This window comes from Tamandua tetradactyla, chromosome 20 (assembly GCF_023851605.1).
Source record: "Tamandua tetradactyla isolate mTamTet1 chromosome 20, mTamTet1.pri, whole genome shotgun sequence".
NCBI classification, from domain to species: domain Eukaryota; kingdom Metazoa; phylum Chordata; class Mammalia; order Pilosa; family Myrmecophagidae; genus Tamandua; species Tamandua tetradactyla.
Window position 1 is genome coordinate 5,528,921 of NC_135346.1, and position 23,251 is coordinate 5,552,171.

Sequence of the window (23,251 nt, forward strand, 5' to 3'; positions counted from 1 at the left end):
GTATTCAATTAATCTACTCAAATGAATTTAGTCAACATGGCCTTAGGAATAATACCACAGATCAAATTTTGGAGGAAGCCACATAAAGATATCTATCTTTATTTTTTTCCGTAACACTTTACCAAAACAATCCCAGTGCAATGGATTCATTGTTAAAAAATTGTAGTTGTGAGACATTGGTAAACATGGATGATTCCTACATTCCTTATCTATTATTGTCCCTGATATTCTAATGATAGCATTAAATAGGAACAAACAGGTTACATTCAAATCACATCTTTTTCACTACATTTAAATTTCTAATGGTATAATATGTTTCAATTTGCAATGTATGGTTTTTTAGAAAAATTGTATGTTCACTGAAAAAAACATTCAGAAAATACAGATTTCTCTTATATCTCCCTATTTTTAACAACTTATATTAGTGTGGTACATTTGTTACAAATGATGAAAGAATATTATTATAATTGTACAATTAACTATGGTTTAAAATACTTATGCATTTGAGAATGATGTTAAGGTTGGATCTTTCGCATACGCCTTGAACATATTGAGGAAGTTCGATTTTATTCTTAGTTTTCTAAGTGTTTTTTCCTCCTAAGAAGAAGTCCTACATTTTAACCAATGCCCCTTCTGCATCAACTGACATGATCATATTGCATTTTTTCTTTCTTCTTTCTGTTAATGAGTTATTGTACATTAATTTATGTCCTTTGTGGTACCAACATTGTACCAATCCCAGCTGATAATGATTTATGATTCTTCTATGAATGTGCTGTTGCATTTAGTTTTCTAGCATTTTGTTGAATATTTTTACATCTATATTCATTAAGCATATAGGTTTTACAATTTTCTCTTTCTTGTGATATTTGTACCTGTTTTTTATTTTAGGATGTTGTTGTCCCAATAGAATGAGTTAGGGAGTGACCCACCTATTCCATGTTTTTGAAGGGTTTGAGTGGGGTTGGTGTTAGTTCTTCACTGAATATTTGGTAAAATAAAACCATGAAGCCATCTGGTCCTGGGGTTTTCTTTGTTGAGAAGTTATTCATTCTCATTCAATCTCTATTAGCTTTTGATTGGTTGTTATCTTTGGTTTTTTTTCTTGTATCAGTGTAGGTGGTTTGTTTCTAAGAATTTGTCCATTTCATCCAGGTTATCTAATGTAGAGTTGGTCATGATATCATCTTATAATCTTCAATTTCTGTGGGGTCAGTAGTAATGTCTCCATTCTTACTGCTAATTTTGATATCTGTGTCCTCTCTCATTTTTAATTTGTCAGGCTAACTAAACTTTTGTATATTTTAAGGATCTTTTCAAAGAAACAACTTTTGATTCTGTTGTTATTATTGTTGTTGTTTCTATTCTTTGAAATTTCCTCCCTTCTGTTTCCTTTGATTTAGTTTACTGTTGTTTTCTAGTTCTTCTAGATTTCACATTGTCTCCGAATTGAATTTTTTTCTTTTTTAATATAATAATTTAGAATTATATATTATTCTGTCAGAACTGTCTTGCTTCATTCCAAAAGTCTTAGTATGTTATATTTTCATTTTCATTCACCTCAAGATATGTCCTAATTCCACATCTGATTTCTTCTTTGATTCATTGTTTAAGAAGTCATTATTTAATTGCCACATAGTTGTGGATTTTTAGTTCTCTATCTATTATTGATCCCTACCTTCATTCCATTGTGGTCAGAGTATAGATATTGTATATTTCAATATTTTTATTTATTGAGATTTGTTTTTTTACCTAACATATGGTCTATTATGGAGAATAATCCTTGTGCCTTAGGGAAGGATGAGTATTCTGCTACTGTCCATTTAGGTTGAATGGATCTCCTCGGCTTAGAGTTCTCATTCTGCAGCAATCAGTTATATTACTTTAGGTACAAAAGTATTCTCTCTTTCCTCAACAAAAACGCTTCCTACATAATTTACTTATTTAAATTTCCAAAAAAAAATCTTGAACTCAATCTTCAAGCCAACATCCTACAATCCTACAAAACACAATTCTTTTGTTTGCTTGCTTTTTTTCTTTTTTGTGAAAGTAACATATATACAAAAAGCAATAAATTACAAAGCACATCACAGCAATTAGTTGTAGAACAGATTTCAGAGTTTGGTATGGGTTACCATTCCACAATTTTAGGTTTCTACTTTTACCTCATCTAAACAAGATACTGGAGACTAAAAGAAATATCAGTATAATGATTCAGCAATCTACCTTCTCTATATAACTCACCATCATCTTTGAACTTTTTCCTAATTTTTAGGAACATTTGGGCTATGCTCATTCTAATTTATTCGAGTTAGAGGGGGTTATCAATAATATGAGTGGATGGAGCTAGTAGATGGTTTGGAGAGGCTGGTCCCTCTGTGTATCAGAATTTATCTGGTCCAGGGATCCATCTGGAAGTTGTAGGTTTCTGGAAATGTACCCTGGTGCATGGAACTTTTCTATAATCTTATATAACACCTAAGGTGCTCTTTAGGCTTGGCAGGAATAGTTTTGGTTGGGGTTTGGTATATTATGGTAGGTAGCAATAATGACGGAAGCTTGAGTAAGACTGACCTACAGAGTAGCCTCTTGACTCTATTTGAAATCTTTCAACTACTGATACTTTGTTATGCTTCTTTGCCCCGTTTTTCTTAATATAACATTGTTGGTACTAGGGTGCCAGGGCCAGATTCATCCCTGAGAGTCTTTTCCCATGCCTCTGGGGAGAATTTCACCCCCTAAATGCCATGTCCTATGTAGAGGGGAGGGCAATGATTTCACTTGCAGAGTTGGGCTCAGAGAGAGAAAGGACACATCTGAGCAACAAAAGAGGTCCTCCAGAAGTAACTCTTAGGCATATCTATAGGTAAGCTAAGCTTCTCTGCTATGTACATAAGCTTCACAAGATCAAGGCATTGTCCTATTGATTTGGGTGTCCCTAATGTTTACGCAGTATCTGGGGTTTCCCCTTTGGTAAAGTTTAAGTGTTCCATATTTTATCTCCCATTGCTCAAGGTCCTTTGCCAATATTTTTTGATTATCTGCTTAATATGCTCTGAAATGTATCCAGGCATCACATTAAACTATGTAGGATTAACAGCCTTCATTCTTATTCTGGGCTCCCTGTGTTTGGATTGTCTAAACGATCTATCCAAACAAGTTGAGTTAAATTATGCACTACAAATTCTTATTTGGACAAAATAAACATTTCTTCACTTGGTCTCAAAGAGTAGATGAGGTTCGTGAAATATAGACGATGTCTTCCTTATCTCTGTATTTTGAATTACCTTAATCCTGACATGATTAGCTTCATTCTTATCTTTAGATACCAGATTACACATATATAAAACAGCCACTCAAAATCCAGAAATAATAATTACCACTCTGGACTAAATATGACTGCTATAAAAGCTTGCAATCTAGGCCCCAGTTTTCTTATAGATATTTTCTAAATGAGACCATACACAATAATTGCTCTTTTGTTTCTGGCTTATTTTTCTTCACCAAATGTCCCACAGGTTCATTCACAACCCTGTATGCCTCACAACTTCATTCTGTTTTGTAATAGCACAATATTCAATCATATGTACACACCATTGTTCACCACTCTACTTCTCAATCAGTGCATCCTTCAGCCACCTGCATTCATTAGGCATCATGTACAATGTCCAGAGTCAATACTCCATTAACACTCTCAATTTTAGATAATTTCATTGTTCCCAAGAAAAAGATAACCAATAAACACCCTCATGAAATAGAAAATCTAAACTGCCTCTTAACTCTCGTCCTTTCCCCTATTATTTACCCCGGTGCTGCTGTGATGATGTTAATGTTTTCCTGTTAAACATAGCCCATAGCATGTAACAGCAGTTTTCCCCTTATACCCTGAGCCTACATATTCTTTGTACAATATTCATGCCTCTGAAGTAGTTCACGCAAGAACTTATTTATATTTGTAGTGTTAATTGATGGGACACATGGGTCTAAACAATCTCCTTTCAATCATGTTCACCTTCAATATGGTAATATTACTTATAGATCCACTACTGAACTGCCCTCACTTCTGTCTATTCTCTTGCATTGGTGTTCAACCTCATTAACTAACCATTCACTCATTTCTAGCTTTCATTTATCTCTAGTCCTCTATATTCTGTATTACGAGCCTTTGATTTTATCATTGCCGTGGTCATGAAAGTGGAATCATACAGTATCTATCCTTTTGTATCTGTTTTTTTCACTCAGCATTAATGTCCTCAAAGTCCATACACTTTGTCATGTGTTTCAAGATGTCGTTTTGTCCTACTGCTGCACAATATTCCATCATATGTATATTCCATATATTCCATCATATGTCTATACCACATTTTGTTAACCCACTCATCTGTTGATGGGCACTTGATTTTTCCATCTTTTGGCAATTGTGAATAATTCTGCTATGAATATCAGTATACAGATGTCTGTTTGTATCACTGCCTTCGGCTCTTCTGGGTATATGCCAAGTAGTAGTATTGCCAGGTCATAGGGCAACTCAATATTTAGTTTCCTAAGGAAACTCCAAACTGTCTTCCATAACAGCTGTACCATTGTACCTTCCCACAAGCAGTGCATAAGTGTCTCAATTTCTCCATGTCCTCTCCAACGTCTTTAGTTTTCTGTTTGTTTAATAGTAGTCATTCTTATCAGTGTGAGATGGTATCTCACTGTAGTCTGGATCTACATTTCCCTTATACTTACTGAAAATGAGCATTTCTTTATGTGCTTTTTAGCCATCTGTGTTTGCTCTTCAGAAAATGCCTATTCATAGCCAATTTATAATTGTGTTGTTTTTTCTTTGTTGTGAAGTTGTATGATTTCTTTTGTTTACAGGATATCAAACCTTTATCCAATGTATGATTTTCAAATATTTTCTCCCATTGCGCTGGCTGCCTCTTCACTTTTTTGACAAAGGCTTTTGATGTGCAAATACATTTGATTTTGATGCATTCCATTTTTCTATTTTTCCTTTTATTGCTTGTATTTTAGTGTAAAATTTAGGAAGCTACCTCCTATTAATAGATCATGAAGATGTTTTCTAGCATTATCTTCTAGGAGCTGCACTGTACTGGTTCTTATATTTGATCCACTTTAAGTCAATTTTTATATAGAGTGTAAGGTATGGATACTCTTTCATTATTTTGGCTATTACTATCTAGTACTCCCATGCCAATTTATTGAAAAGAATATTTTGTCTTTGTTCAATGGATTTGGGGGCCTTATCAAACATCAGTTGACCATAGATTTGGTGGTCTATTTCTGGCACTTTCAGTTCAATTCCATTGGTCAATGCTTCTATATTTGTGCCGGTATCATGCTGTTTTGACCACTGTGGCTTTATATTAAATTTTAAAATCAGGAATTGTTAATCCTTCCACTTTCTTCTTCATTGCTAGGATGCTTTTAGCTATTTGAGGTTTCTTTCCCTTTCAGATTAACTTTGTAGCTAGCTTTTCCAGGACTTCAAATTAGGTTGTTAGAATTTTGATAGGTAATGTGTTGAATCTGCAGATCAGTTTGGGTAGAAATGACATCTTAAATATATTTGAACTTTCTACCCATGATCAAGGAATATCTTTCCACCTATTTAGATCTTCTTTGATTTCTTTTAGCAATGTTATATAGTGTTCTGTGTGCAAGTCCTTTATACTCTTAGTTAAATTCATTCCTTGATATTATACTCTTAGTTAAGTTCATTCCTTGATATTTGATTCTTTAGTTGCTTTTTTTTTTTTTTTTTTTGCATGCGTGGCCAGGCACCAGGAACCGAACCTGGGTCTCTCGCATGGCAGGCAAGAATTGTGCCACTGAGCCACTGTTTCACCTCCCTTTAGTTGCTATTTTGAATGGATTTTTTTCCTGAGTTGACTCCTCAGTTAGGTCATTGCTTGTATATAGAAATGTTACTGAATTTTGCATGTTCATGTTCTATCCAGGCATCTCGATGAATTTGTTTATTAGCTCAAGTAACTTCGTTTTAGATTTCTCAGGATTTTCCAAGTATAGTATCATGTCATCTGCAAATAATGAAAGTTGTTACTTCTTCATTACTAATTTGGATGGATATTATTTGTTTTTACTCCATGATTGCTCTATGTAGAACTCCTAGTAAAATGTTGAATAAGTATGGTGGCAGGGGGCATCCTTGTCTCATTTTCAATCTTAGGGGAAAAGCTTTCAGTCTCTTTCCATTCAATACAATGCTGGCTATGGATCTGTCATATATGCCCTTATCCTATAGAGGAATTATCTTTGATTCTTACTTTTTGAAATGTTTTTATGAGGAAAGGATGTTGAATTTTGTTAAGTGTTTTTCAGCATCAATCGAGATGATCACGTGATTCTTTCCTTTTAGTTTTTAATGTGCTGTATTACATTAACTGACTTTCTTGTGTTGAACTATCCCTGCATTCCTGGTATAAAGCCCACTTAGTCATGGTGTATAATTCTTTTGATGAGTTGTCAGATATGATTTGCTAGCATTTTGTTGAGAATTTTTGCGCTTATGTTCATTAGGGTTATGGGCCTGTAGTTTTCCTTTCTTGTACCAGCTTTACCCAGTTTTGATATTTAAATGATGTTAACTTCATAAAATGCATTAGGTAGTGTCTGTTTTCCTCAATTTTTTGGAAAACTTTAAGCAAAATTAGTGTGAATTCTTCTTGGAATGTTTGATAAAAGTTCTCTGTGGAGTTGTCTGGCCCTGGGTTTTTCTTTGCCCCAGGACTTAGAGAGGGTGGAACACATTCCTTGGGGACTGAGGAGATCCCGGCTGCTACCACATTGCTCTGGAAGGTTTAAGTGTGTGATGCAGAGAGCCTGATGCGAACCTAATGTTTTGAGAGGATGGAGCAGAGTAAAAGGTAGTTTCCACAGTGTCTCCCAGTGTTGTATTTGGGGAGAGCAAGGCCGCTTTCCAAAGCCCCAATGATAAATGACTCTCAGAACTTGAAATCTAATGGAGTTTTCCCTGCAGGGTTTGGAAACTACTTGGGTCTGACCCCTGTGTTCCTCCCAATTTCTCCCTATGAAAATGGGAACATCTATCCTATGACTTTTCCTCCTTTGTATGATGGAAGCAGATAACTTGTTCCAAGTTTTACAGGTCTAGAGCCAGAGGAAAACTTTTGCCTTAGAATAGACTATGGCTGTAGCTGATTTTAATGAGATTTGGTACTGTTTCTGACTCTGTATTATATTTGTATTGTGACTGAAATTACTTGAGGCTTTCTGATATTGTTATTGAATGAATGTATTTTGAATTTGTAAAGAACATGTCTTTTGAGGGTCCTGCCCCAGAAAAGCCATGCCCTTTAACCCTCATTCAATATTGCTGGGTAGAACCTTGTTTATTGTCTCCATGGAGATGTGACCCACCCAACTGTGGATGGTAACATTTGATTAGATGGTTCCCATGAGAAGTGTCTCCACCCGTTCAAGGTGGGGTTGCTCACTGGAGCCCTTTAAGAGGGAAGAATTTTGGAAAAAGTTTGAGAGCCACCAGAACCGACAGCACTAACAGAACAGACAGAGTCCTGGGGAAGGCATTGGAGAAGCCAAGAGTGAATGTTATCACACATCACCATATGCCCTTCCAGCTGAGAGAGAATCCCTGAACTTCACAGGCTGTTCTTGAGTGAAACTAGCCATTTATTGGTTCTTTAATTTGGACATTTTCATGGCCTTAGAACTATAAATTTGCAACTTAATAAATTCCCCTTTTTAAAAGCCATCCTATTTCTGGTATATCACATTCTGGCATCTCTTGCAAACTAGAATACCATCCCCCTTTTTTTTTTTTCATAGGCAGGCACCGGAAATCGAACCCAGGTTTCAGTAAGGCAGGCGAGAATTCTGCACCATCCCATTTTTAACATCTTGAAATGGTTAACATTCATTTGTTCTCCCACAGGTTAAAATGTTCTTATATTTGTACATTTAAGTATCATCATGGTCCACTCTAGGTTTTGCTAAGTTGAACAGTCCTAGTTTTTTGTGCTCTATTGTTCCTTCTGGTGTCACACATGCCACTAGCACTCTTCTGACATAATCACACTAAGATTTGTTCATTAAGCTTACAGTACTGTTTCTCTACCACACAGTATTGTGCTACCCATTTCTGAATCTTTACAGTCAATCTTGTTAAACATTCTGTACTCCTTCGGCATCAAATGCCTAATCTCTACCCTCTATCTCCCGATATTCTGTGTTCTCAATTTTTAACTCTCAGAGTTTGCTAGTTATAGTTAGTCATATTAGGGAGACCATACAAAATTTGTCCTTTTGTTTCTAGCTTATTTTGTTCAACATAATGTCCTCAAGTTTCATCCACATTGCTGCATGCATCATGACTTTATTCTGACTTAGAGCTGCATAATATTTCATCATGTATTTATAGCAAGGTTTGTGTATCCACTCATCCACTGATGGACATTTGGACTATTTCCATCTCTTGGCAATTGTGAATAATGCCACTGTAAATATTGGATTGCAAATGTTCATTTGTGTATCTGCTTTCAGGCGTCTAGGGCAATAAATTTCCCTCTTAGCACTGCCTTTGCAGCATCCCATAAGTTTTGATATGCTGTGTCCTTATTTTCACTTGCCTCAAACTATTTACTGATTTTTCTTCTAATTTCTTCCTTGATCACTGGTTGTTTAAGCATATGCTGTTTAGCTTCCATTTATTTGTAAATTTTCTAGCTCTCTGTCTTGCCATGGGTTTCCAACTTCATTCCATTATGATCTGGGAAGGTGTTTTGTATAATTTCAATATTTTTAAATTTATTGAGAATTGCTTTGTACTCCAACATTTGGTTTATCCTGGAGAATGATCCATGGGCCCTTGAGAAAAATGTGAATCCTGCTGTTGTGCAGTGCAATGTTCTGTAAATGTTTGTTAATTCTAGTTCATTTTCTATATCATTCATGACCCCTGCTTCCTTGCTGATTCTTTGTCTAGATGTTCTGGTGAGAGTGGCGTATTGAAATCTCCAAATATTACTGTAGAGATGTCTATTTCTCCCCTCAAGTGGTGCTAATGTTCGCGTCTTATGTTTTCAGGCACACAGCTTTGGGGCATAAATATTTAGGACTGTAATTTTTTATTGAAGAATTATCCCATTTATTAATATATCCTTCTTTGTTTCTTTTAGTTGTTTTACATTTGAAGTTTAATTTGTCTGATATTACTATAGCTACCCCTGTTCTTTTCTGATTGTTGTTTGAGTAAAATATCATTTTCCAACATTTCACTTTCAAATTATTTTTGTCTTTTGGTCTAAAGTTAGATTCTTGTAGATAGTATGTAGACAGATACTGCTTATTTTTTTGTTTGTTTTTTATTTTTTATTTTTTTATCCATGGTGCCAGTCCATGTCTTTCAATTTGAGATTTTAAGCCATTAATATTTACTGTTATTACTGTAAATGCAGTTCATTTGTCAACCATTTTGTCATTTGGATTTTATATGCCATATCTTTTTTTTTCTTTTCACCCTTTCAGTTATCATCACTGATAATTTTCATTTCTATACTCTTCTCCAAATCTCTTTTTTCTGTCTTTTCCTATCTGCCTACAGCACCCTCTTTATTGTTTCTTGTAGAACAGGTCTCTTTCTCAAAATTTTCTCAGTGCTGTTTATTTGTAAATATTTAAAACTCTCCCTCATTTTTGCAGGACAATTTTGCTGGATATAGGATTCTTGGTTGGCAGATTTTTTTCTTTCAGTTTCTTGAATATATCATTCCACTGCCTTCTTGCCTCCATTGTTTCTGCTGAGTATTCCACACTTAGCCTTACCAAGCTTCCCTTGTATATGATGGATTGTTTTCTCTTGCTGCTTTCAGAATTTTTATTTCTATTTTGCATTTGACACTCTGATAAACTGTCTTTGTGTAGGTCTATTTGAATGTATTTTGTTTGGGGTATGCTGCAATTCTTAGACCTGTAATTTGATGTCTTTCATAAGAGTTGGGAAATTTTCAGTGATTATTTCATCAGTTAATCTTTCTGCTCATTTTCCCTTCTCTTCTCCTTCTGGGACATCCTTAACACATATATTTGCACTCTGCATGTTGTTATTTAATTCCCTGAGACCCTGCTCCATTCTTTCCCCTATCTGTTTGTTCTAGTTTGCTAACTGCCAGAATGCAATATACCAGAAACAGAATGGCTTTTAAAAGGGCAATTTAGGGGGCCAAGATGGCGGCTTAGTAAGGTGTGCGCGTCTTAGCTCCTCCTCCAGAACAACTACTAAATAACCAGAAACAGTGCAGAACAGCTCCCGAGGCCATAGCAGGGAACGGATACACAGTGTACCCCACTCTGGATTGGCTGGTCCAGTTGCGAGAATCCGCTGCGGTGAGCTCCCAGAGCAGCTCGCACTTCCCCGGGTCACGGCGGTTGGCGGCTGGTGCCCCTCCCTTCCTCCTTCTCAGACAGGCTGGGAGTCTTGGAGAGGCGAGTTTCCCAAGCCGCGGCAGCCGGCGGCTGACACCCCTCCCTCGCGGGCGGCTTCCCGGACCGGCTATAAGTCTCGGATCAGCGAGTTTCATAGGCCACGGCGGCCGGTGACTGGCACCCCTCCCCCACAGGTGGCTTCGCGGTCCAGCGGCGGGTCTCAGATCGTGAGTTTCCCAAGCCGTGGCTGGCGACCAGCACCCCTCCCCCACAGGTGGCTACCCGGAGGGAAAGGAAAGAGTCTCCAAACAGTAGCAGGGAGTGAGCCCAACTAAACACCAATAGTGGCATTAATGGACAAATTCTGACTACTAGAAGTAGGCCCCCAGCTCAGGCAAAACTGATCAAGGTGGAAGTCGCCTATTGGGCTAACTGAAAAAGAGGAAAGGGGGTGAAACAGAGCCTTCTGCGGCTGTTTCTATGGAGGCTCGGTTGCCTCTGGGCTCAGTGCCAGGATTATACAAGGTGCAGCTGCCCCAAACACAGAAACAGGATGCTTTCAGGGCTCTCTACCACATGAAACTTCCCCACGGGAGGGATGAAACGCAACTCAGGTGGAGTCTGCACTCAGGGAATTCAGATCCCAGGACTTTGCAATTTGAAGCCATTAAAACCAGCCTACAACTTTTTTGAGCAGGGGCTCAGGGAATTGAATGATAATATGAAACGCACAAATATATGTGTTGTGGGTGTCCCAGAAGGAGAAGAGAAGGGAAAAGGAGGAGAAAAACTAATGGAAGAAATTATCACTGAAAATTTCCCAACTCTTATGAAAGACCTAAAATTACAGATCCAAGAAGTGCAGCGCACCCCAAAGAGAATAGATCCAAATAGGCGTTCTCCAAGACACTTACTAGTTAGAATGTCAGAGGTCAAAGAGAAAGAGAGGATCTTGAAAGCAGCAAGAGAAAAGCAATCCATCACATACAAGGGAAACCCAATAATACTATGTGTAGAATTCTCAGCAGAAACCATGGAAGCAAGAAGACAGTGGGATGATATATTTAAATTACTAAAAGAGAAAAACTGCCAACCAAGAATTCTATATCCAGCAAAATTGTCCTTCAAAAATGAGGGAGAAATTAAAACATTCTCAGACAAAAAGTCACTGAGAGAATTTGTGACCAAGAGACCAGCTCTGCAAGAAATACTGAAGGGAACACTAGAGTCAGATACAAAAAGACAGAAGAGAGAGGTGTGGAGAAGAGTGTAGAAAGAAGGAAAATTAGATATGATATATATAATACAAAAGGCAAAATGGTAGAGGAAAGTATTATCCAAACAGTAATAACACTAAATGTTAATGGACTGAATTTCCCAATAAAAAGACATAGACTGGCAGAATGGATTAAAAAACAGGATCCTTCTATATGCTGTCTACAGGAAACACATCTTAGATCCCAAGATAAACACAGGTTGAAAGTGAAAGGTTGGGAAAAGATATTTCATGCAAATAACAACCAGAAAAGAGCAGGAGTACCTATACTAATATCCAACAAATTAGACTTCAAATGTAAAACAGTTAAAAGAGACAAAGAAGAATACTATCTACTAATAAAAGGAACAATTAAACAAGAAGACATAACAATCATAAATATTTATGCACTGAACTAGAATGCCCCAAAATATGTGAGGAATACACTGCAACTACTGAAAAGGGAAATAGACACATCTACCATAATAGTTGGAGACTTCAATTCACCACTCTCATCAATGGAGAGAACACCTAGACAGAGGATCAATAAAGAAACAGAGAATTAGAATATTACAATAAATGAGCTAGACTTAACAGACATTTATAGGACATTACACCCCACAACAGCAGGATACACATTTTTCTCAAGTGCTCATGGATCATTCTCAAAGATAGACTATATGCTGGGTCACAAAGCAAGTCTCAACAAATTTAAAAAGACCGAAATCATGCAAAACACTTTCTCAGATCATAAAGGAATGAAGTTGGAAATCAATAATAGGCAGAGTGCCAGAAAATTCACAAATACGTGGAGGCTGAAAAACACACTCTTAAACAACCAGTGGGTCAAGGAAGAAATTACAAGAGAAATTAGTAAATATCTCGAGGCGAATGAAAATGAAAACACAACATATGAAAACCTATGGGACGCAGCAAAGGCAGTGCTAAGAGGGAAATTTATTGCCCTAAATGCCTATATCAAAAAAGAAGAAAGGGCAAAAATTCGGGAATTAACTGTCCACTTGGAAGAACTGGAGAAAGAACAGCAAACTAACCCCAAAGCAAGCAACAGGAAAGAAATAACAAAGATTAGAGCAGAAATAAATGAAAGTGAGAACATGAAAACAATAGAGAAAACCAATAAGACCAGAAGTTGGTTCTATGAGAAAATCAACAAGATTGATGGACCCTTAGCAAGATTGACAAAAAGAAGAAGAGAGAGGACACAAATAAATAAGATCAGAAATGGAAGAGGAGACATAACCACTGACCTCACAGAAATAAAGGAGGTAATAACAGGATACTATGAACAACTTTATGCTAATAAATACAACAATGTAGATGAAATGGACAAGTTCCTAGAAAGGCATGAACAACCAACTTTGACTCAAAAAAAAATAGACGACCTCAATAAACCAATCACAAGTAAAGAAATTTAATCAGTCATTCAAAAGCTTCCCAAAAAGAAAAGTCCAGGACCAGACGGCTTCACATGTGAATTCTACCAAACATTCCAGAAAGAATTAGTACCAACCCTGCTCAAACTCTTCAAAAAAATTGAAGTGGAGGGAAAGCTACCTAATTCATTCTATGAAGCCAACATCACCCTCATACCAAAACCAGGCAAAGATATTACAAAAAAAGAAAACTACAGACCAATCTCTCTAATGAACATAGATGCAAAAATCCTCAACAAAATTCTAGCAAATCGAATCCAACAACACATTAAAAGAATTATACATCATGACCAAGTAGGATTCATCCCAGGTATGCAAGGATGGTTCAACATAAGAAAATCAATTAATGTAATACACCATATCAACAAATCAAAGCAGAAAAATCACATGATCATCTCCATTGATGCAGAGAAGGCATTTGACAAGATTCAACATCCTTTCCTGTTGAAAACACTTCAAAGGATAGGAATACAAGGGAACCTCCTTAAAATGATAGAGGGAATATAGGAAAAACCCACAGCTAATATCATCCTCAATGGGGAAAAATTGAAAACTTCCCCCTAAGATCAGGAACAAGACAAGGATGTCCATTATCACCACTGTTATTCAACATCGTGTTGGAGGTTCTAGTCAGAGCAATTAGACAAGAAAAAGAAATACAAGGCATCAAAATTGGAAAGAAAGAAGTAAAACTATCACTGTTTGCAGATGATATGATACTATATGTTGAAAACCCTGAAAAATCCACAGCAAAACTACTAGAGCTAATAAATGAGTACAGCAAAGTAGCAGGTTACAAGATCAACATTCAAAAATCTGTAGTGTTTCTATACACTAACAATGAACAAGCTGAGGGGGAAATCAAGAAACGAATTCCATTTACAATTGCAACTAAAAGAATAAAATACTTAGGAATAAATTCAACTAAAGGGACAAAAAACCTATACAAAGAAAACTACAAAGAACTGTTAAAAGAAATCACAGAAGACCTAAACAGATGGAAGGGCATACCGTGTTCATGGATTGGAAGACTAAATATAGTTAAGATGTCAATTCTACCTAAATTGATTTACAGATTCAACGCAATACCAATCAAAATCCCAACAACTTATTTTTCAGAAATAGAAAAACCAATAAGCAAATTTATCTGGAAGGGCAGGGTGCCCTGAATTGCTAGAAGTATCTTGAGGAAAAAAAACGAAGCTGGAGGTCTCACGCTGCCTGACTTTAAGGCATATTATGAAGCCACAGTGGTCAAAACAGCATGGTACTGGCATAAAGATAGCTATATCGACCAATGGAATCGAATAGAGTGCTCAGATATAGACCCTCTCATCTATGGACGTTTGATCTTTGATAAGGCAGTCAAGCCAACTCACCTGAGACAGAACAGTCTCTTCAATAAATGGTGCCTAGAGAACTGGATATCCATATGCAAAAGAATGAAAGAGGACCCGTATCTTACACCCTACACAAAAGTTAACTCAAAATGGATCAAAGATCTAAACATTAGGTCTAAGACCACAAAACAGTTAGAAGAAAATGTAGGGAGATATCTTATGTATCTTACAACTGGAGGCAGTTTTATGGACCTTACACCTAAAGCAAGAGCACTGTAGAAAGAAATAAATAAATGGGAGCTCCTCAAAATTAAACATTTTTGTGCATCGAAGAACTTCATCAAGAAAGTAGAAAGACAGTCTACACAATGGGAGACAATATTTGGAAATGACATATCAGATAGAGGTCTAGTAGCCAGAATTTATAAAGAGATTGTTCAACTCAACAGCAAAAAGATGGCCAATCCAATTACAAAATGGGAAAAAGACTTGAACAGACACCTCTCAGAAGAGGAAATACAAATGGCCAAAAGGCACATGAAGAGATGCTCAATGTCCCTGGCCATTAGAGAAATGCAAATCAAAACCACAATGAGATATCATCTCACACCCACCAGAATGGCCATTATCAACAAAACAGAAAATGGCAAGTGCTGGAGAGGATGTGGAGAAAGAGGCACACTTATCCACTGTTGGTGGGAATGTCAAATGGTGCAACCACTGTGGAAGGCAGTTTGGTGGTTCCTCAAAAAGCTGAATATAGAATTGCCATACGACCCAGCAATACCATTGCTAGGTATCTACTCAGAGGACTTAAGGGCAAAGACACAAACGGACATTTGCATACCAATATTTATAGCAGCATTATTTACAATTGCAAAGAGATGGAAACAGCCAAAATGTCCATCAACAGATGAATGGCTAAACAAACTGTGGTATATACATACGATGGAATATTATGCACCTTTAAGACAGAATAAACTTACAAAGCATGTAATAACATGGATGGACCTAGAGAACATTATGCTGAGTGAGACTAGCCAAAAACTAAAGGACAAATACTGTATGGTCCCACTGATGTGAACCCACATCAGAGAATAAACTTGGAATATGTCATTGGTAACAGAGACCATCAGGATAGAAATAGCGTAAGATAATGGGTAATTGGAGCTGAAGGGATACAGACTGTGCAACAAGATTGGATACAAAAACTCAGAAATGGACAGCACAATACTACCTAATTGTAATGTAGTTATGTTAAAACACTGAATGAGGCTGCATCTGAGGTATAGTTTTTTATTATTTCTTTTAATTTTTTTAATTTTTTTCTCTCTATTATCATTTTATTTCTTTTTCTGTTGTCTTTCTATTTCTTTTTCTAAATCAATGAAAACTAAGAAATGATGAATATGCATCTATGTGATGATATTAAGAATTACTGATTATATATGTAGAATGGAATGATTTCTAAATGTTGTGTTAGTTAATGTTTTTTAATTGATACAAAAAAGGGGAATTTAATAAGTTGCTAGTTTACAGTTATAAGTCCGAGAAAATGTCCCAATTAAACAAGTCTATAGAAATGTCCAATCTAAGGCATCCATCCAGGGAAAGATACCTTGGTTCAAGAAGGTTGATGAAATTCAGGGTTTCTCTTTCAAATGAGAAGGCACATGGTGAACACAGTCAGAATTTCTCTCTCAGCTGGAAAGGCACATGGCAAACACGGCGTCATCTGCTAGCTTTTTCTCCTGGCTTCTGGTTTCATGAAGCTCCCCAGGAGGCATTTAAGGTCGCTGGCTCGTGGACTCTCTGCTTTGTGGTGCTACAACATTCTCTGCTGTCTCTGAATCTCCTTCATTCTCTGAAATGTTTCCTCTTTTACAGGACTCCAGAAACTTATCAAGACCTACCCAAATAGGTGGGGACATGTCACCTAATCCAGCTTAACAACCACTCTTGATCAAATCACATCTCCAGGGAGATGATCTGATTACAGTTTCAACATACAGTATTGAATAAGGATATTCTACCTTTATGAAATGGGATTTAGATTAAAACATGGCTTTTCTAGGGGACATACATCCTTTCAAACCAGCACACTGTTCTTTTGCGTGATTTCGTGTCCTCTAGTTCACTAATCATTTCTTCTGCTCTTCAAATCTGCTGTCATAGTACTTTATTGTGCTTTTCATCTCTTCCATTGTGCTTTTCATTCCCATAAGTTCTGACATTTGTTTTGATAATATTCCAAATTTTTCTTTATGTTCACATGGTTTCTCCTTTATATCCTTCATCCCTTTTGCCACATTTTTCTTCAACTTGTTGAATTGGTTTAGAAGATGGGTTTGAACATCTTTAATTAATTGTTTCAATTTCTGTATTTCACCTGAAGTTTTCATTTGTCCTTTTGGGAAGTACCTTCATGCTCCCTAGCACGATTTATGATTTTGTTGGTGCTGGTGTAGGCCTTTGATTTTCTTGAATATTTCTCTCTTTTACCTAAGATTTTCTTACTGGCTTTGCTCTCTAAATGCTCTTTGACATTTGGTTGAACTTATTCCACACCTCTAGCATAACAGATCAGGATTTTTCAACTCTTGTTTTACTGATTCTTGCCTTCTTATATGGAGGTTTTTTGAAATTGCCCTCTTTTGTGTGCAGTGCACTCCCCACCCCTGCCCCACGTGGGAAAAAGCTCTCTTTCCCCTCTTCCTCTTCAGGGAATGTTAATCTGCTGTTGCTTTCTTTTGTTTTATTGCTTCTATGTGTTTTTAATGCTCTAGGATATTCCCAGATGAGGCAGGCCAGAAGCTCAATGTGGGATGTGATCAGCACCGAGGCTCCCCGGGGCGCGTCCCTGCAGGGTGCCACTCGTTCTGTGAAGCCTCTTAATTCTGGGTTTCTCCTGTCCTGCCCACCAGGTGGTGCTGGTCAGCTTGCTGCTCCCCGCAGGCATAAGGGGTGCTTTAATTCTCAGCAATCCCTGTCCCTCCAGGGATGTGGTTGAGACAGAGGCTGGGGCTGAATTTAGGCTAAAACTGCCTCTGTGGTCCAACTCCTGGGATCTGTCTTCTGGAGCAGTTTTAACCCACAAAAATCAATTGCAACCTACAAAACAATGAAGCCCAGCCTATCTCAAACATGCTCCTGGCAGGAGTGGTAGAACTGTTTGAGATTCCCATAATGTTTACAGCCTGAAGGGAACAAGGGGCTGAAAAGCAGCTCCTACGAACAACCTCCTCCAAGTAGGAGAGGGGGCAAGGTGCAGCATAGGTGTTGACCATTAATTAGAGGCAAATTTTAAGGAGCAAACTTATGGTTTCTTGTTGCTCATTTGGACTGATTTCCCAAATGAACAAAATGTTTGCCCAGATATATTAGACTCTATGAATGTACTGAAGTAAGTAATGTAGGTATTTATTCACTTCCAGTCTTAATTTCCTGACCAAGATTTACTGGAGCACAGCTTTGTTGAGGCTGGATCCTTTTATTCTCAGTGCCATCTTTTGGTTATTCTACAATCTGAGTAGAAATATTGATTATTTCTGCCTATATAAGTGACCAGTTCAGATCTGAACTGTTGCTTTCTATATCATCTTTGCAAGTCAAAATTTTCATCATGGTCATTTCAAGCTCTGTAAGTTTTTCTGCCTCCCCTCCACTTCATTCATCCTGTAAATGGTGATGAAAATTAAGGTGTATGGGGCAGGGATGATAGAGAAATTGGTGAGGAGCAGAAAGAGGCAGCAAAGATATAAAGCCCAAAGGCTACAGACATATAGAGAGAGATATACATCTCAAAGGTTATGTGTTTTCACAGGACAGCAGCAGAAGGGCGAAGACCTCACAGAGGAGGGGGCTGATCCCTTGAGACATTGAAGGGGAACTTCATGGTGCCCATGGTGAGCACGAAATCTATAGAGTCTTGCAGGCTTGATGCTACCCCAATCAATAAGCATCCCTGCATTTCATGGGGCCAGTGCACAGGGCTGCATATGGTCACACAGCAGCCACAGAATATGAGTCCTAGGAGGAAGAATTCAGCTCCTCCCAAGGTCAAGTAGAAGAAATGCTGGGCAGTGAAACTTCCAAGGGAAATAGCCCACTGGTCCACTAACTGGTCAGCCAGCACCATGGGTACAATGGTGGAAATGCACAAGATTTCCATGGGAGAGAGTTGGAGGAGCAGGACGTACATGAGGGTGTGGAGGCTGGAGCCCGCTTGGACGAGAACGATCGTGATGGTGTTGCTGTGATGATATTAGAATGACGGGAAGGATGAGAGCAAAAAGAATCTGGGAGAAGCAGGTATTGCTGAACAAGCTGGGGAGGACAAAGTCAGCATACCTGGAATAATTGTCCCCCTCCTTAGCTCTGTCCATAATACAGTGATGATATTGTGGTGGCTTGAACCGGTGTGCATCCAAGAAAATCACGTTCTTAAATTTAATTCATCGTTGTGTATATAAAACCATTGTAAGGAGAATCTTATGATGAGGCTACTTCTGTTATGAACAATGAGTTCAGGGCTCATTCGGGATGGTCCTTGGGCCTTTTGCATAAGTCATGTATAAACAGAATGAGTTCAGAGAGAGAAAAAAATAACATGAGAGCAAGAAGCTCAAATCCACAAAATTTGGAAGAGAAGGGAGAGAACAACAGATGCTGCCACAGGCCTTGTCATGTGACAGAGGAGCTCAGGATTGCTGGAAGCAGGTCTTCAGGAAGATAATTTCACCTTGCTGATGCCTTGATTTGGACATTTTTCTTTTTTTATTTTTTATTTTTATTTATTTTTTATTTTTTTTAATTAAAAAAAATTAACTAACACAACATTTAGAAATCATTCCATTCTACATATTTGACATTTTTCTTAACCTCAAAATTGTAAGCTACTAAATGCTCATTGTTAAGCCAAACTATTTCATGGCATCTGCTTTTAGCAGCCTAGGTAACTAAAACAGACATGGAAAGAAAAAGGCAAATACTTTCTGAACACATGGGAAATCATTATGAAGAAATAAAATTTTTAAGTATGCTATGGATGCACAGTTAGGTTATTTTATTTTCTCTATTTAATATTGGTTAGTAGGAATAACATTTTGTTGTCTTAAGATCTTTTCTTCTTCCTACTTGTGTGACTTAATTCCAAGCTAAACATTATTGTCAAATATAATCTTTAAGAATTTATGCCCATATTTGCATAAATTTCTGTTTTATTATCTGTTTAATAGATATATTGGAAGTCAAATGTATGCCTAGAGGGCAGGCCACAGTGGCTCAGCAAGCAGAGTTCTTGCATTTGTATATAAGTAAATACCTGAATTTCCTATTATATGACATAAGTTGTATTGTTCATGTTATAGTATTTATGACATAGGATATCAAGTTTAAGAGTGAATGTTACCTAAGGACCTGCACACTATTCTGAAGAGATGCAGTCCATTTTTGGTTGTATGTAAGGCAGTTGAATATTATTGGGTGAAACATATGTCAGTTATTGTGTTCTATTTGCAAATTAAGCATGTTTCAAGGTTATGTGTATAGCTCCCAAGTTGACAAGAATTGGACTGTTATGCATATGTTCTAGTGTCAGCTTGGCCAAGTGGTGATGCCCAGTTGTCTGACCAGGAAAGCACTGGCCTAACCATAGCTGCAAGGATATTTCATGGCTGATTGGTTAACCAGAAGGCTGGTGTATTAAATCATCAGTCAGTTGATTGCAGCTGTGGCTGATTATATCTGTGGTAAACTAAGGTGCGTCTCCCACAAATGAGATAATCCAATCAACTGGATTAATCCAATGTAAGGCCAGAGGCTAGGAATTCACCAAGGCACCACTGTGTTCTAGAGGAGCGAAGTGGTAAAGCTTACTCTATGCTCTCACATTCTAGGATAATTTCTGCCCAACAATTTCATTCTAGGCAACTCTACAGTAGGCATCACTAAGTCAGAGATGCTCTAGTTCAAGCAGTGTCCAAGCAGAATGCTGCATTCTCTTTAGTTTGCCTTCACAGCTAAAGTACTAGAGGAGAGATAAGGTGGATATGTCTCAATTTTCTGAGGCTTTGGAGGGATCAGTGCAACAGGGAGGAACAGAAGAGAAACATGTCTAGGAAGTGGAGTGCACAACAGAAAGGTAAAAGGTGGTATAGATTAAGGGAGTGAGAGAACAGTCAGTATAAATCATGGTCCTACTTCAGGTAAGGTGAACATCCCCTTTAGTCTGGGACTGTCCCAATTTTTCCACTCTAAGTCCCATTCCTATGAAACTCCTTGTGATGATTTGAAGCTGTATGTGCCCTAGAAAATCATCTTCTTAAATTTAATCCATTTTCTGTGGGTGTAAACCCATTGCATGCAGAAACTTTTGATGAAGCTACTTCAGTTAAGGTGTGGCCCACCTTAATCCTAATATTGGAGCCCTTTGTAAGAGGAATGAAATTCAAAGAGGGGAAAGTCACACAAGGAGCAGCCACATGTTAAACATCAATAGAAGCTGAAAGAGAAGGAAAGACCAAGTGGCATCTCTTGGTCCTGCCATGTGAGTTATCATGTAGCAAATTAATGATCAAGGAATATCAACAATAGCCCCAGAATGCTACAGTCTTCAGGGAGAAAGCATTGTCCTGATGAAGCCTTGATTTGGACCTCTTTCCTAACTGTAAAACTATGAGTGAATAAATTCCCATTGTTTAACTTGACATATTTCATGGCATTTGCTTCAGCATCCCCAGAACTAAAACACTCTCAACCCTGGGTAAACTGGAATGGTTGATCACTCTAAGATCTTTCAAGCCAGTATAGTGCCTGTTCCAAGAAACCTGGTATGAACCCCAAAACACATTATTCTCTAAATTTGTGATGAATAATTATTCAAATTCAACCTTGAAATCATCATCCTCCTTATTCTATAGTCTATCATTGATTCTTATATGTGGAATGCAGAATATGCATGTTGAGTGAGTAACTGCAATCTTTATACAGGCTTAACTTCAGAGAAGCAACTGAAGCAGCTTACAGCATCCTGATGCAATGAGAAGCTTCTAAATCTCATGTTTAAATCGTTCTGCTAATTCACTCCTTAGGTTAATTGGAGAAATGAGATATTTTTAAACAATGAGCATATTTGATAAGAAAGAAAGAAATTTAACAGGACAGTCAGGCAATTTCAATAAATGCCTCATCATATAACTACTCCTGTCTTAACTGAATTGGAATAAAGCTATTGGTAGACATGATTTTAATGGGCTCTTTTAAGGAAATACAGCATATTTCTTTTACATTATTTTTCAGACAACTACTGTGATCATCAGAACACATTTCTAGAATAGCCAGCAGAATGTAACAATGCTGTCAGAGCGGTGAGTCCATAGAATAGTGGTGCAGAAATCAGACTTAACTTCCTTGTTACCTTACCTAAATATGAAGCTGTGGACATATGCAAAAGATTTTTCTAATTTTCTTTAAAAGAAGTAATTTCCACAAAAATTCTAATTATGCAAATAAGGATAAACAGAGATATTGGACTCTTGTTCACTAGTGGTATTTTAAATCTACTTACTGAAGAATTTAGATAGCAGGGGATAGCCAGTTGGTGATTGATAGAGGCAGTCACTTTAAATATGCTGTTAAGTTTTGTATAACAACAACATCAATATAATGTCTCTGGAAAAAAATCTATCATGGAATTTTAGATTCATTTTTTCTATGAGAAATATTTGCATAAGAATATTAAAGAAAAATTTTGGATATGTGGGGTTTTGATAATGAACTATATCTAGATTCCCCCCAAGCTGATTAAAGCAATGCTGTCCAGTTTTAAACTATTTATTTATTTAGTCAGATATAAATGTTATGCATCCAGCTTTCTATATGATCAATCATTTGTTCCTTCATTTCATATGCATTTGAAAAATAGAAAAGAAAACAATTAATAATGGTGAATCTGTTTTGAATTGAACTGCAATCACCTGATGGATATTATTTTGTCCTATGCTTTAAAATTAACTAAAATAGTTACTTGGCTCATACATCCCTACTAAGGTCATGATTCGAAGGCAATCATGAAAATTAGAAAGTCCCAAATACTCTTTGCTGTGAATTATCCTGTTCAAATAGTGACCTGTGTTAAATCACTAGAAAAAAATAAAAATAAAGGCAATAGTGCTACTTTGTTGTCAAAGGAGGTTTCTTATGCTTGCTTAAGTATTGGTTCCTTCATTCTTAGGATCAGTTGAAAGCATGTTTCCTGACTGAAGTGTAAGGGCCCCCGGTGAACAGCATCTTAGTCGAACAACTGATAGTTACATAAAACAGATCTTGGAAGAACAATTAAAATGGCCCTATACTGATTACAAAATGATGATGTGAAATGAGTTGGTCTTTGCTTGCCATCAATTCTCTTTAAAGACCACAAGGTACTCTATAGAGTAAGAAATCTGAGTAATGAGCAAATAGCTAAAGTAGGATTTAAAGAATAGATGGACATTATCATAACAATTAGAATGGCCTGTGAGATCTGTTTACCCAAAAAGAACTAAAATGGGGGAAAAGGTGACAGGAAATGATGTCAAAATTTAGTGTTAAAGCAAAGATTGTAGAAGTTCATTTATTTCTCTACATTGGGGAGGAGGATGGTGACAAATTGGCTATGGGATATTTATATTTCAGTTAATGTTTGTACAAAATCAATCTTTCTGAATTGAATTGGATCATTTGAAAATCAGGTCTGCCATTGTTTGGGTACAGTATAAATATAT